The sequence below is a fragment of the Choloepus didactylus genome, chromosome 4 (genome assembly GCF_015220235.1).
Source record: "Choloepus didactylus isolate mChoDid1 chromosome 4, mChoDid1.pri, whole genome shotgun sequence".
NCBI lineage: Eukaryota > Metazoa > Chordata > Mammalia > Pilosa > Megalonychidae > Choloepus > Choloepus didactylus.
In genome coordinates this window covers 189454704-189471915 of record NC_051310.1, presented here as the reverse complement: position 1 = coordinate 189471915, position 17212 = coordinate 189454704, and the positions used below count along the sequence as shown (strand labels likewise).

General features: G+C 37.5%; 1 pseudogene; it reads left to right on the top strand.

The window, feature by feature from the left end:
- The first annotated feature begins 4382 nt into the window (after positions 1–4382).
- Positions 4383–6798, top strand: LOC119532496 (annotated as a pseudogene).
- Positions 6799–17212: the final 10414 nt, after the last annotated feature.

Below are 17212 nucleotides of genomic sequence, written 5' to 3'. Positions count from 1 at the left end.
GTTGGAGCTAAAACCAAAGGCCTAACTAAACAAAAGAATAAACTAGGGAATGAAGAGCAATTTAACACTAAGACAAGTGGAACAAAAGAAATAACAAAGATATAAGCAAAAATAAATGATCTGAAGAACAGAAAACAATAGAGGGAATAAATAAAACCAAAAGTTGGTCCTTTGAGATCAATAAGATTGGCAAACCCTTACTACACTGTCAAAGATAAAAGAAAGAAGATGCAAATAAACAAAATCAGATATGAGAGAGCGGTCATTATTGTGGATCTCAAAGAAATTTTTAAAGATCATAAGGGGATACTATGAACAACTGTATGCCTACAATCTAGACAACTTAGAAGAAATGGACAATTTCCTAGAAACAACCTAGAGTGACCTGAGAAGAAATAGGAGACCTCAATAAATAAATCACAAGAGAACCAATCAGTCATCAAGTATCTTCTTATGAATATAAACCGAGGGTCAGATGTATTTACAGGGGAATTTTACAAAACACACAAAAAAGAATTGACACCATTCATGCTCAAATTCTTTCAAAATATTGAAGAAAGATTGGTACCTAATTAATTTTATGAAGCCAACATCACTCTATGACCAAAACCAGATAAAGATACTACAAGAAAAGAAAACTACTGGCCAAGCTCCCTAATGAATATAGGTGTAAAAATTCTGAACAAAATATTGCAAGTTAAATCCAAAGACACATTAAAGAAATTATACACCACAGCCAACTGGGGCTCATTCCAGGTGCAGAAAGGTGGTTCAACATAAGACATCAGTCAAAGAAATACAGCCCATAAACAAACTGAAAGGGAGAAAACAAATGATAAGTTGATAGATGCTGCAAAAGCATTTGGCAAAATTCAGCATCCCCTTTTGATTAAAAAAAAGCTATTCAAAATGTCAGAATTGAAGGAAACTTCTTCAACATGATAAAGGGCATTGTGAAAAACCCGAAGGCAACATGGTCCTCAATGATGAGAGAATGAAATCCTTCCCTTAATATTGGGAATGAGATAAGGATTCACAATTTCACCACTACCATTCAACATTGTGCTAGAAGTTCCAGCCAGAACAATCCAGCAAGTAAAAGAAATAAAAGCATCCCAGTTGGAGAGGAGGAAGTAAAACTTTCCTTAATTTTAGATGATATGAATGTATATTTGGAGAATATCTGAGAAATTGACAACATAGATGCTTGAGCTAATAAATTCAGCAGAATGTGAGGGATACAAGATTAATGTGCAAAAATCAGTAATGTTCCTTTATATTAATAATGATCTAACTGAATAGACAATCAACAAAAAAATTCCATTCACAGCAGAATCAAGTACCTAGGAAGAAACTTAACCAAGTATATAAAGAACCTCTACACAGAAAATTACAAAACTTCATTAAAAGTGATCAAAGAGGGCCTATATTGGTGGGAAGATATTCCATGTTCACGGATAGAAAGTCTAAACATCATTAAGATGTCAATTCTACTGAAATTGATTTTCTGATTCAATGCAATCCAATAAAAATTCAAACAACCTTCTTTGCAGACTTGGAAAACTAGTTATCAAATTTAGATGGAAGAGAGAGGGAACTTGAATTGCAAAAAAAAAAAAAAAAAAAATCCTAAAATAGAAGAATGAAGTGGGAGGACTTATATTTCCTGACTTGAAAGCTACAGTAGTCAAAAGAGCATGGATCTGGCACAATGATAGACATATTGATAATGGAATAAAATATTGAAATAAGAAATAGACATCCAGGTTTTTGGTCAACTGATTTTTGACAAGGCTTCCAAATCCATTGAACTGGGACAGAGCAGCCTCTTCCCCAAATGAGACTGGGAGAACTGGATATACATATCCAAAAGAATGAAAGATAAACCCTACCTCACACCCTATACAACAATTAATTCAAGTTGGATCAAAGATCTAAATATAAGAGTCAGTACAATAAAACCCCTAGAAGATAATATAGGGAAACATCCTCAATGCAATTATTATAAGTAGGTAATTAGACCTTAAACCCAAAGCACAAGAAACAAAAGGGAAAAAAATAGATAAATAGGAACATCTCAAAATCAAAAACATGTGCTCAAAGGATTTTGTCAAAAAGACAATGAGGCAGACAACTCAGTGGGAGAAAAGTTTTGGTAATCATATATCTGGTAAGAGACTGATATCCAGCATGCATAAAGAAATCCTACAACTCAACAACAAATGTACAAGCATCCCAATTATGAAAGGAACAGTGATATGAAAGTACATTTTTCCAAACAGAAAACACAAATGGCTAAAATTCACATGAAAAAATAATCATCTTAATAGCAATTAGAGAAATGCAAATCAAAACCACAATGAGGTATCATCTCACGTGAATAAGAATGGCTGCCATTAAACAAACATGGAACTACTAATGATGGAAAGGATGTGGAGAAGTTGGAATTTTTATCCACTTCTGGTGGGAATGTATAATTTCACAGATGTTGTGGAAGACAGTTTGGTAGCTCCTCAGAAAACTAAATGTTCTTACCCTATGATCCTTCAATTGCAGTACTCTGTATATACCTAGAAGATCTGAAACAAGTAACACAAACAAACATTTTCACACTGATGTTTTAGTGGTCTTTTCACAATTGACAAAGATGGAAACAATCCAAGTTGCTTCAACAGGTGAGTGGATAAATAAAAGGTGTATACATATGATGAAATATTATGCAGAAGTAATAAGGGATGAAGTCCTGAAATATGTGACAAAATGGATGAAGCCTGGCAACATAATGCTGACAAAAAGAAAGACATTGCATATGACCACTAACATGAACTTTTTGTAAAATGTAAAATCCGTATCTTAAAATGTGGAATATAGAGGACCCAGATATAAACAGAAGCTAGAGAAGGGGAATGATTACCTAATATATACAGACCTGTTAATGAGGTTGAACTTAAAGGAATGGGAAAGGACAGGGGTGACAAAATCTCATGAATGGGATTAAAAGTATCAGTGCTGTATTGAAGGTGAACATGATTGAAAGGAGTTGTTTAATGCCATGTATCCCACAGATAAGCACTAGAAATATAAATAAGTGATTGCATGATGTGCTTATAAGGTATGACACTGGTACAGAGTTAACAACATAGTGGTATATGGGGAAAACTAGCCATGGCATGCAAAGTACTATATTTAATAGGAATACCTTTCTAGAACCACAATAATCCTAGGAATAAATAATTAGGACATAATAAGAGCTTTGGGATGTTTTGGGTTGTGATAATTTTTTAAAAGTGAGAGTGATGATTGAACAGCAAAGTGAAAATAATGTGACATTGCTTATCTTGGACAGAATATGTTGTGTGTGAAAATAGTAACCCCCTATTTAACAAGTCAAACCTTTGATCTTGAGGCCTGATGTTGTGAAACTTATGGCTGTAAAGTGAAAGCTAATTCTACCTATAATTATTTCTAACAGTCACTTCCAGTAAGTCTCTTTTGTTGATTATGTCTGGCCTTTCTCTCTGAGCCCAACTCTGCAAAGAAATTCATTACCCACCCTGCTACATGGGACCTGACTCCCAGGGGAGTGAATCTTCTTGGCAATGTGGGATAAGACTCCTAGGAAGGAGACTGACCCAGACATCAAGAGATTAAGAATGCCTTCTTGCCCAAATGGGGGAAAAGAAAGTTTACAGAATAAGGGTTTGATGGCTAAAATATTTAAAATAGAGTCAAGAGTTTGTTTCTGGAGATTACTATGGTGCAAGCATCAGCTAAATATTTCAAATGGACACAGTATGCCAAACCCAAACCAACATTAGTCCCCAAAATTTTAAAGAATACAGAGGTCCCTATATAAGTCTCTAAAATTTCACTCACTACATTTATTTCCCAGAAATTTAAATCCTCCAGAGTATTCCTATGCCAAATATGTCCCCACACACAGAGGTAACAGCCTCTTCAAAAACATCAACCTGATGCACCCCCTTCCCCATACTATTGACATCCTTTTACAATATGAAAAAATTAGGGTGGCCAGTGCCTACATATCCCTGAAGATTGAAATAGTGGTCCAATGAGAGGGTGAGGTAGCAACAGACAAGACAGGATTTAACAAATGACCATGAATACTGGATCTTATAAATATATTTTTTAGTCTCTAGTGTATTAGAACAGCTAGAGGGAAATAACTGAAATTGTAGAACAGTAGCCCATACAATTCTTTGAAATTTGCTCTTTAAATTCCTGTTTAAGTTTACTTTGAAAGTTATCATTTTATAGTATATGTATTATATTTCACAATAAGAATTGCAAAAAGAAAAAAACAAAATCAGTTGGCCATAAAAAATTCACTCAAGTATATGCTGTCTGCAAGAGACTCAACTTAAATATAAAGATAAAAGTAAGTTGAAAGTGAAGGGATAAAAAAATATAACATGCAAGTACTAGCTAAAAGAGATCCAGGGTAGTTATAGTAATACCATAAAAATTAGACAATAGGGTATTTGCCTGGGTAGTGCCATAATGCTGGTGTGCCACTGAGAGCTCCAGGATCACCATGGATGTGGACCAGATGTGAACTTCTGCCTGAAATATCTCAATTTATTTAGAAGTATCAGTGCACACTTGAGGTTGCATTTTATGTAAAGGAAGCACTGGTATGTGTGTACAAGAGCCAGAACCTCAGAAAAGTGTGAAAGAAACCAAACAAGTGGATGGTGAAGACCCTGAGATGATCTTTGTTGGGGTGGAACATGTAAATGAAGATGCTGGGCTGATATTTTTGGACTGACTTCAAATTCAAAACCAGTTGTTTCAAACATTTTCAAGACTCACCCCTGGTCCAATTGAAGGAAAAAATAGTATGGTCACCTCTGACAAGGTACTTGTCATGCATTGCAGGCTATAAGTCCTGTGACCCTTATGTCAGGAGTGTCCATTTTGCCAGTTTCTCAATCTGAATTAAGAGCAACAGGTAGTCCCATTATTATTGAGACTTTGTCTGAACCTGAGTATAAAATTAATTCACCAGAAATCATGCCTAATAACTTCAGAGCTATTTTCTCCTGTGAGTTCACTGCAGCAACCAGGAAGAGCAGCACTTTCTGTAGGATGTATAGATGAAAATCCTTGTATATCAAAGTTACTTTCCAATTCTGAAGTAAGTATCATTAATCCCAAAAGGCCTAAACTCAGTGATGGATATTCTTTACCTTTGTCCCCTTGGGTATATCTCATACAAAAACAATCAGCAAAATATACCCTCCAAAGATTGTCATACCTTGTTAAACTATGTTCAGAATGGAGCACTTTTTACAATGTTTTGCAAAGGACAATTTCAAGTCTGTAAATCCAGTCAGGGAAAATGGAGGACTGGCAAAATAGATTTTTCAAATATAGTAGGTCAAGAAACTGCTGATCCCAAGAAAGGAAGCATGATTGTGTTACTTCATGACTTTTACTATGAACAACATAAAGAAAATGGGCAGCCAGAACAGAAGACTGACACAAACCTTAAATACCTAAGCTGCTTTAAAGTTCTAAAAATATTAATTTTATGAATCACATGAAGCAAAGGGGTGACAGCTGGGAAAGTCACAGCACCTGCCAACATGGCCACTGGCAATTCCCCTCTCCTTTCCAGCTACAGTGCCATATTGAAAGTGTGCACACCCTCAGGAACACTCCACTCTCTGTCAAATCTGTGTATTGTCATTTGAAACAGACCAGGTTCTCTTAAAACACATAAAAGACAGTCACAAACTTGGTGAAAAACCTTACATTTGTCAGGATAGCAATTATAAATCATCAGCCTTTGCTGATGTGGAAACACATTTTAGAATATGCCATGAAATTCTAAAAATTTTGCTTTGCCCTTTTTCTCTAAAACTTTAAAAAATGAACTCACCATACATTTGTCACTGTAGAGGGCACTGAGAACAGAATTTTCACCACAGTTCCAAATGCTGTCTACAGTTTTTAACTTTCAAGGAGAAACTGTAACACAAGACCTAGTATCAACAAATGTTTAAGCCTAAGCAACTGGAAACATTGTCTTCTGAAACAAAAGTTGTTCTTCAAATGTCCCTGGGACCTCTTCAACCAGGGTCTGTGGAAGTAGCATCCATTACCATGAGCATGTGTGACTTGGAACCATCACCCCTCTAAAAATAGAATTCAAAAACCCCTCATTAATTCTAGTTTTGGTAAATTTTCTAAAGCAAATATTTTAATCCAAATCAAATACTCCCACAGAAACAAAATGTTCAAATGATGCATTTGTCAATAGCACCAAAAAGAGGGACACAAATGGATCATTCATGAATTTCTTTTAATTCATGTTGTACAATAAGAGTTGCTTTGAAATATGAGATGTTACTTTAAAATATATTCATTAGCTTTCATGTAATCATTTAGTTTAACTTATAAAAGGTGTTTGTGTGCAAGAGAGAAAGCAGGAGGCAAGAAGGGAATACATTTTTAATATTTTGTTATTTATTCTAAGTTTCAAAGTTTATCTATCTGTATATAGAATGTCTAAAGTTTTGAAGTACTTAATTTTATTTTCATCTTTTTCCATGCATTGAAGATTTCAATATTAACTCTTTTCCAACTGAAATGGCTTTGTTATGGGATGAGACCTGACCCTTTTCACAGCTGAACTCCCAATAACAGATGGAGAAATGTAAAATCCACAAATATGTGGAAATTAAAAAACATACTCTTAACCAGTGAGTTAAAGAGTGTATTACCCAGCATTCTCTAGGGAAGCAGAAACAATAGGAGGTATCTGCAAATATTAGGAGATTTTGTAAGTGTCTCACACAATTGTGGGTATGCACATGTCCAAATTCCATAAGGCAGGCTGCAAGCTGATAACTACAATGACAGTTTTCATTGAATACCCCAGGAGAAGTTGGCTGGCTGAAGTAGAGATGAAAATTCTCCCTTCTGATTGCTGAAGACATCACTTTTCTTTTTACAGCCTTCAACTTCAAAGAGATATTGTATGAAAATATCTCTCTTTGCTGAAGAGACCCTCCTTAGTTTGTTGGAAATATAATCAACCTAAATGCAATCAACTTGATTTAAGTCCAAGAAATGTCCTCACAGTAACAGGCTTGTGCTTGTTTGACCAGACCACTGGGGACCAATACCTGGCCAAGTTGACATATGAAACCTAACAACCAAAGTCCACCCCTTGTCAACTATGTGTATCACCTTAAACCATACTTTATCTCTAAATAGAAAACCACATACATATTTTTGCCTAACAATACTCAACTGTCCTATGTACAACAGGGAATGCACTATATCTCTTCAGAGTAGGGTGCACATCCTTGGGTAATATACACTCTTAAACTTGATATCCTACAACTCAAACACTATGAAATGAACAGTACTACTTGTGACAGATTAGGTGATAAGATGGAGAAGAAAACAAAGATATTTGCTTTATATACATATACAAATATACTCATAACAAAACAAGGAAGAAATATTCATAACATTACAACTCACATTTCTGTAACTGGTCACATGGTTTTGTTCATATTTATCACTACCTTCTTTCACTGCATATTCCATGTCCCTTTTACCCTCAGCAAGCACCTCAATAGGTTGTTGTTCTATGCCTGGTAGGGTGAACCAAATCTTCATTCCTGAACTTTCTGGGCCAATGTTAGCCCTGCCTAGATTGGGTTGTTGCAGCTTTTCATTGATGTAATCACAGGGCATGGTGGTACTAAGAGATGCCCTACGGGATCAACTGAATTCCAGGCAAATCCTTCTTTACCTCAATTGTGTAGTTGCAGCACTATTTCTCCTTGAGAGTCAGGATCAATCACCCCATCCAGTACAGCAATCCCCTTTTTTGCTTGGTGATTCAGAGGCATAAGAAGCCCAAAGTGGGTATGTGGCAATCTTAACTTCCAGTTCAATGGAATCATTGCGTTTCCTGGTGGAAGCCCTCCTCCTTTTGGAACTAAAACTTGTAGACCAGTCCAACCGAAGGGCGGGGCAAGATGGCAGTCTGGTGAGCTGTATGTTATAGTTACTCCTCCAGGAAAGTAGGTAGAAAGCCAGGAACTGGGTGGATTGGACACCACAGAGCAATCTGACTTTGGGCATACTTCATACAACACTCATGAAAACGTGGAACTCCTGAGATCAGCGAAATCTGTAAGTTTTTGCGGCCAGGGGACCCGCGCCCCTCCCTGCCAGGCTCAGTCCCAGGGGAGGAGGGGCTGTGAGCTCCTGGAAGGAGAAGGGAGAACTGCAGTGGCAGCCCTTATCAGAAACTCATTCTACTGATCCAAACTCCAAACATAGATAGACTGAGACCAGACACCAGAGAATCTGAGAGCAGCCAGCCCAGCAGAGAGGAGACAGGCATAGAAAAAAAACAACATGAAAAACTCCAAAATAAAAGCGGAGGATTTTTGGAGTTCTGGTGAACATAGAAAGGGGAGGGGCCCTGAGGCGCATATGCAAATCCCAAAGAAAAGCTGATCTCTCTGCCCTGTGGACCTTTCCTTAATGGCCCTGGTTGCTTTGTCTCTTAGCATTTCAATAACCCATTAGATCTCTGAGGAGGGCCCGTTTTTTTGTTTTTTTTTTTTTAATCCTTTTTTCTTTTTCTAAAACAATTACTGTAAGAAGCCCAATACAGAAAGCTTCAAAGACTTGCTATTTGGGCAGGTCAAGTCAAGAGAAGAACTAGGAGAGCTCTAAGACAAAACGCAATAATCCAGTGGCTGAGAAAATTCACTAAACACCACAACTTCCCAAGAAAAGGGGGGTGTCCGCTCACAGCCATCATCCTGGTGGACAGGAAACACTCCTGCCCATCGCCAGCCCCATGGCCCAGAACTGCCCCAGACAACCCAGTGTGACGGAAGTGCTTCAAATAACAGGCACACACCACAAAACTGGGCGTGGACATTAGCCTTCCCTGTAACCTCAGCTGATTGTCCCAGAGTTGGGAAGGTAGAGCAGTGTGAATTAACAAAGCCCCATTCAGCCATCATTTCAGCAGACTGGGAGCCTCCCTACACAGCCCAGCAGCCCAGAACTGCCCTGGGGGGACGGCACTCACCTGTGACATAGCACAGTCATCCCTCAACAGAGGACCCGGGGTGCACGGCTTGGAAGAGGGGCCCACTTGCAAGTCTCAGGAGCCATACGCCAATACCAAGGACTTGTGGGTCAGTGGCAGAGACAAACTGTCGCAGGACTGAACTGAAGGATTAGACTATTACAGCAGCTTTAAAACTCTAGGATCACCAGGGAGATTTGATTGATAGAGCCACCCCCCCCTCCCTGACAGCCCAGAAACACGCCCCATATACAGGGCAGGCAACACCAACTACACATGAAAGCTTGGTACACCAATTGGACCCCACAAGACTCACTCCCCCACTTACCAAAAAGGCTAAGCAGGGGAGAACTGGCTTGTGGAGAACACGTGGCTCGTGGACGCCACCTGCTGGTTAGTTAGAGAAAGTGTATTCCACGAAGCTGTAGATCTGAGAAATTAGAGATAAGGACTTCAATTGGTCTACAAATCCTAAAAGAACCCTATCAAGTTCAGCAAATGCCACGAGGCCAAAAACAACAGAAAATTATAAAGCATATGAAAAAAACAGACGATATGGATAACCCAAGCCCAAGCACCCAAATCAAAAGACCAGAAGAGACACAGCACCTAGAGCAGCTACTCAAAGAACTAAAGATGAACAATGGGACCATAGTACGGCAGATAAAGGAAATCAAGAAGAACCTAGAAGAGCATAAAGAAGACATTGCAAGACTAAATAAAAAAATGGATGATCTTATGGAAATTAAAGAAACTGTTGACCAAATTAAAAAGATCCTGGACACTCATAGTACAAGACTAGAGGAAGTTGAACAATGAATCAGTGACCTCAAAGATGACAGAATGGAAAATGAAAGCATAAAAGAAAGAATAGGGAAAAAAATTGAAAAAATTGAAATGGACCTCAGGGATATGATAGATAATATGAAACGTCCAAATATAAGACTCATTGGTGTCCCAGAAGGGGTAGAAAAGGGTAAAGGTCTAGGAAGGGTATTCAAAGAAATTGTTGGGGAAAACTTCCCAAATCTTCTAAACAACATAAATACACAAATCATAAATGCTCAGTGAACTCCAAATAGAATAAATCCAAATAAACCCACTCCAAGACATATGCTGATCACACTATCAAACACAGAAGAGAAGGAGCAAAGTTCTGAAAGCAGCAAGAGAAAAGCAATTCACCACATACAAAGGAAACAGCATAAGACTAAGTAGTGACTACTCAGCAGCCACCATGGAGGCAAGAAGGCAGTGGCATGATATATTTAAAATTCTGAGTGAGAAAAATTTCCAGCCAAGAATACTTTATCCAGCAAAGCTCTCTTTCAAATTTGAGGGAGAGCTTAAATTTTTCACAGAAAAACAAATGCTGAGAGAATTTGCTAACAAGAGACCTGCCCTACTGGAGATACTCAAGGGAGCCCTACAGACAGAGAAACAAAGAAAGGACAGAGAGACTTGGAGAAAGGTTCAGTACTAAAGAGATTCAGTATGGGTACAATAAAGGATATTAATAGACAGAGGGGAAAAATATGACAAACATAAACCAAAGGATAAGATGGCTGATTCAAGAAATGCCTTCACGGTTATAACGTTGAATGTAAATGGATTAAACTCCCCAATTAAAAGATATAGATTCGCAGAATGGATCAAAAAAAAATGAACCATCAATATGTTGCATACAAGAGACTCATCTTAAACACAGGGACACAAAGAAACTGAAAGTGACAGGATGGAAAAAAATATTTCATGCAAGCTACAGCCAAAAGAAAGCAGGTGTAGCAATATTAATCTCAGATAAAATAGACTTCAAATGCAGGGATGTTTTGAGAGACAAAGAAGGCCACTACCTACTAATAAAAGGGCAATTCAGCAAGAAGAAATAACAATCGTAAATGTCTATGCACCCAATCAAGATGCCACAAAATACATGAGAGAAACATTGGCAAAACTAAAGGAAGCAATTGATGTTTCCACAATAATTGTGGGAGACTTCAACACATCACTCTCTCCTATAGATAGATCAACCAGACAGAAGACCAATAAGGAAATTGAAAACATAAACAATCTGATAAATGAATTAGATTTAACAGACATATACAGGACATTACATCCCAAATCACCAGGATACACATACTTTTCTAGTGCTCATGGAACTTTCTCCAGAAAAGATCATATGCTGGGACATAAAACAAGCCCCAATAAATTTAAAAAGATTGAAATTATTCAAAGCACATTCTCTGACCACAATGGAATACAATTAGAAGTCAATAACCATCAGAGACTTAGAAAATTCACAAATACCTGGAGGTTAAACAACACACTCCTAAACAATCAGTGGGTTAAAGAAGAAATAGCAAGAGAAATTGCTAAATATATAGAGACAAATGAAAATGAGAACACAACATACCAAAACCTATGGGATGCAGCAAAAGCAGTGCTAAGGGGGAAATTTATAGCACTAAACACATTTATTAAAAAGGAAGAAAGAGCCAAAATCAAAGAACTAATGGATCAACTGAAGAAGCTAGAAGATGAACAGCAAACCAATCCTAAACCAAGTATAAGAAAAGAAATAACAAGGATTAAAGCAGAAATAAATGACATAGAGAACAAAAAAACAATAGAGAGGATAAATATCACCAAAAGTTGGTTCTTTGAGAAGATCAACAAGATTGACAAGCCCCTAGCTAGACTGACAAAATCAAAAAGAGAGAAGACCCATATAAACAAAATAATGAATGAAAAAGGTGACATAACTGCAGATCCTGAAGAAATTAAAAAAATTATAAAAGGATACTATGAACAACTGTATGGCAACAAACTGGATAATGTAGAGGAAATGGACAATTTCCTGGAAACATATGAACAACCTAGACCGACCAGAGAAGAAATAGAAGACCTCAACCAACCCATCACAACAAAAGAGATCCAATCAGTCATCAAAAATCTTCCCACAAATAAATGCCCAGGGCCAGATGGCTTCACAGGGGAATTCTACCAAACTTTCCAGAAAGAACTGACACCAATCTTACTCAAACTCTTTCAAAACATTGAAGAAAATGGAATACTACCTAACTCATTTTATGAAGCTAACATCAATCTAATACCAAAACCAGGCAAAGATGCGACAAAAAAGGAAAACTACCGGCCAATCTCCCTCATGAATATAGATGCAAAAATCCTCAACAAAATACTTGCAAATCGAATCCAAAGACACATTAAAAAAATCATACACCATGACCAAGTGGGGTTTATTCCAGGCATGCAAGGATGGTTCAACATAAGAAAATCAATCAATGTATTACAACACATTAACAAGTCAAAAGGGAAAAATCAATTGATCATCTCAATAGATGCTGAAAAAGCATTTGACAAAATCCAACATCCCTTTTTGATAAAAACACTTCAAAAGGTAGGAATTGAAGGAAACTTCCTCAACATGATAAAGAGCATATATGAAAAACCCACAGCCAGCATAGTACTCAATGGTGAGAGACTGAAAGCCTTCCCTCTAAGATCAGGAACAAGACAAGGATGCCCGCTGTCACCACTGTTATTCAACATTGTGCTGGAAGTGCTAGCCAGGGCAATCCGGCAAGACAAAGAAATAAAAGGCATCCGAATTGGAAAAGAAGAAGTAAAACTGTCATTGTTTGCAGATGATACGATCTTCTATCTAGAAAACCCTGAGAAATCGATGATACAGCTACTAGAGCTAATAAATTTAGCAAAGTAGCGGGATACAAGGTTAATGCACATAAGTCAGTAATGTTTCTATATGCTAGAAATGAACAAACTGAAGAGACACTCAAGGAAAAGATACCATTTTCAATAGCAACTAAAAAACTCAAGTACCTAGGAATAAACTTAACTAAAGATGTAAAAGACCTATACAAAGAAAACTACATAACTCTAATAAAAGAAATAGAAGGGGACCTTAAAAGATGGAAAAATATTCCATGTTCATGGATAGGAAGACTAAATGTCATTAAGATGTCAATTCTACCCAAACTCATCTACAGATTCAATGCAATCCCAATCAAAATTCCAACAACCTACTTTTCAGACTTGGAAAAGCTAGTTATCAAATTTATTTGGAAAGGGAAGATGCCTCGAATTGCTAAAGACACTCTAAAAAAGAAAAACGAAGTGGGAGGACTTACACTCCCTGACTTTGAAGCTTATTATAAAGCCACAGTTGCCAAAACAGCATGGTACTGGCACAAAGATAGACATAAAGATCAATGGAATTGAATTGAGAATTCAGAGATAGACCCTCAGATCTATGGGCAACTGATCTTTGATAAGGCCCCCAAAGTCACTGAACTGAGTCATAATGGTCTTTTCAACAAATGGGTCTGGGAGAGTTGGATATCCATATCCAAAAGAAAGAAAGAGGACCCCTACCTCACCCCCTACACAAAAATTAACTCAAAATGGACCAAAGATCTCAATATAAAAGAAAGTACCATAAAACTCCTAGAAGATAATGTAGGAAAACATCTTCCAGACCTTGTATTAGGCGGCCACTTCCTAGACTTTACACCCAAAGCACAAACAACAAAAGAGAAAATAGATAAATGGGAACTCCTCAAGCTTAGAAGTTTCTGCACCTCAAAGGAATTTCTCAAAAACGTAAAGAGGCAGCCAACTCAATGGGAAAAAATTTTTGGAAACCATGTATCTGACAAAAGACTGATATCTTGCATATATAAAGAAATCCTACAACACAATGACAATAGTACAGTTGGCCCAATTATAAAATGGGCAAAAGATATGAAAAGACAGTTCTCTGAAGAGGAAATACAAATGGCCAAGAAACACATGAAAAAATGTTCAGCTTCACTAGCTATTAGAGAGATGCAAATTAAGACCACAATGAGATACCATCTAACACCGGTTAGAATGGCTGCCATTAAACAAACAGGAAACTACAAATGCTGGAGGGGATGTGGAGAAATTGGAACTCTTATTCACTGTTGGTGGGACTGTATAATGGTTCAGCCACTCTGGAAGTCAGTCTGGCAGTTCCTTAGAAAACTAGATATAGAGTTACCATTCGATCCGGCGATTGCACTTCTCGGTATATACCCGGAAGGTTGGAAAGCAGTGACACGAACAGATATCTGCATGCCAATGTTCATAGCAGCATTATTCACAATTGCCAAAAGATGGAAACAACCCAAATGTTCTTCAACAGATGAGTGGATAAATAAAATGTGGTATATATACACGATGGAATACTACGCAGCAGTAAGAAGGAACGGTCTCGTGAAACATATGACAACATGGATGAACCTTGAAGACATAATGCTAAGTGAAATAAGCCAGGCACAAAAATACAAATATTATATGCTACCACTAATGTGAACTTTGAAAAATGTAAAACAAATGGTTTATAATGTAGAATGTAGGGCAACTAGCAATAGAGAGCAATTAAGGAAGGGGGAACAATAATCCAAGAAGAACAGATAAGCTATTTAACCTTCTGGGGATGCCCAGGAATGACTATGGTCTGTTAATTTCTGATGGATATAGTAGGAGCAAGTTCACGGAAATGTTGCTATATTAGGTAACTTTCTTGGGGTAAAGTAGGAACATGTTGGAAGTTAAGCAGTTATCTTAGGTTAGTTGTCTTTTCCTTACTCCCTTGTTATGGTCTCTTTGAAATGTTCTTTTATTGTATGTTTGTTTTCTTTTTAACTCTTTTTTCATACAGTTGATTTAAAAAAGAAAGGAAAGTTAAAAAAAAAACAAGGAAAAAAACAAGGAAAAAAAAAAGATGTAGTGCCCCCTTGAGGAGCCTGTGGAGAATGCAGGGGTATTCGCCTACCCCACCTCCGTGGTTGCTAACATGACCACAGACATAGGGGACTGGTGGTTTGATGGGTTGAGCCCTCTACCACAGGTTTACCCTTGGGAAGACGGTTGCTGCAAAGGAGAGGCTAGGCCTCCCTATGGTTGTGCCTAAGAGCCTCCTCCCGAATGCCTCTTTGTTGCTCAGATGTGGCCCTCTCTCTCTGGCTAAGCCAACTTGAAAGGTGAAATCACTGCCCTCCCCCCTACGTGGGATCAGACACCCAGGGGAGTGAATCTCCCTGGCAACGTGGAATATGACTCCCGGGGAGGAATGTAGACCTGGCATCGTGGGACGGAGAACATCTTCTTGACCAAAAGGGGGATGTGAAAGGAAATGAAATAAGCTTCAGTGGCAGAGAGAATCCAAAAGGAGCCGAGAGGTCACTCTGGTGGGCACTCTTACGCACACTTTAGACAACCCTTTTAAGTTCTAAAGAATTGGGGTAGCTGGTGGTGGATACCTGAAACTATCAAACTACAACCCAGAACCCATGAATCTCGAAGACAGTTGTATAAAAATGTAGCTTATGAGGGGTGACAATGGGATTGGGAAAGCCGTAAGGACCACACTCCACTTTGTCTAGTTTATGGATGGATGAGTAGAAAAATAGGGGAAGGAAACAAACAGACAAAGGTACCCAGTGTTCTTTTTTACTTCAATTGCTCTTTTTCACTGTAATTATTATTCTTGGTATTCTTGTGTGTGTGCTAATGAAGGTGTCAGGGATTGATTTGGGTGATGAATGTACAACTATGTAATGGTACTGTGAACAATCGAGAGTACGATTTGATTTGTTTGACTGCGTGGTATATGAATATATCTCAATAAAATGAAGATTAAAAAAAAAAAAAAAAAGACATAATGCTGAGCAAAATAAGCCAGGCACAAAAAGAGAGATATTGTATGTTACCACTAATGTGAATTCTGTGAAAAATGTACAATGTTTTATACTGTAGAATGTAGGGGACCTAGAGATACCAATTAGTGGAGGGGGAATGATAATCTAATAAGAACAGATAAACTATGGAGGGTAATCTCAATGTTATGGGAATGCTCAGGAATGAGTATGGTTTGTAAACTTTCTTGGATATAGTAAGATCATGTTGGAAGCAATAGAGTTATTTTAGGTTTCTTTTTTCTCTTATTCCTTTGTTTTCTTAGGGGTTGTTAATTTTCTTGGGGTATGGTAGGAACATGTTGGAAGCAATGTAGTTATTTTAGATTATTTGTTTTTCTTACTCCTCTGTTTGGACATGGTTTATTAATTTTCTTGGGGTATGGTAGGAACATATTGGAAGCAAAGTAGTTATTTTAGGTTATTTGTTTTCCTTAATCCATTGCTTTGTTTGAAATGTTGTGAGGTTTTTTTGGTTGTTGTTTGCCTGTTTGTTTTTAATTTTTTGATAAACAAAGTTAAAATATTGAAAAAAAATCAGTAGAAAAATGGGAGTAAAAACTAAATGACAAATAGGGTGGGATGGGGGATGGTTTGGGTATTCTCTTTTCACTTTTATTTTTTATTCTTATTCTGATTCTTTCTGATGTAAGGAAAATGTTCAGAAATAGATTGTGGTGATGAATACATAACTATATGATCATACTGTGAACCATTGATTGTATACCATGGATGACTGTATGGTTTGTGAATATATTTCAATAAAACTGAATTAAAAAACAAAACAAAACAAAACAAAACTTGTAGACCAGCAGAGCAGAAAGCAAAAGTTTTCTACTGGATTACTAGGGGTAATAATGAGTGAGGCCACTTCCATTTTCATCCCTTGATTCCTGGACCCATGAGTCCCAGTATGGGTGAGACAGCCCCTTATATTGGATGTTTATTTAGAACATACACTGGCTTCTTGGAGATAATTGCCCCAGCCGTACAAAGTATTATCACCTAGTTTGTGCCATAATTGAGGCTTAATCATGATTATGAGGCTTAATCATTCTGTCAATCCAGCTGTTTCAGGATGATGAGGAATTTGTAGGACAAGATAATTCCATGAGTTTATGCCCATTCCCACACTACATTTGCTATGAACCCTTGATCAGAAGCAAAGCTGTGTGGGATGCCAAAATGGTGGATAAGGCATTCTGTAAGACTAAGGATGGCAATATTTCCAGAAGCATTCTGTGCAGGGAAGGCAAACCCACATCTGGAGTATGTGCCTATACCAGTTAGAAGATTTTGCTACACCTTCCATGATGGAAGTGATGCAGCGTAATCAGCCTGTCAACAGTGAACAGGG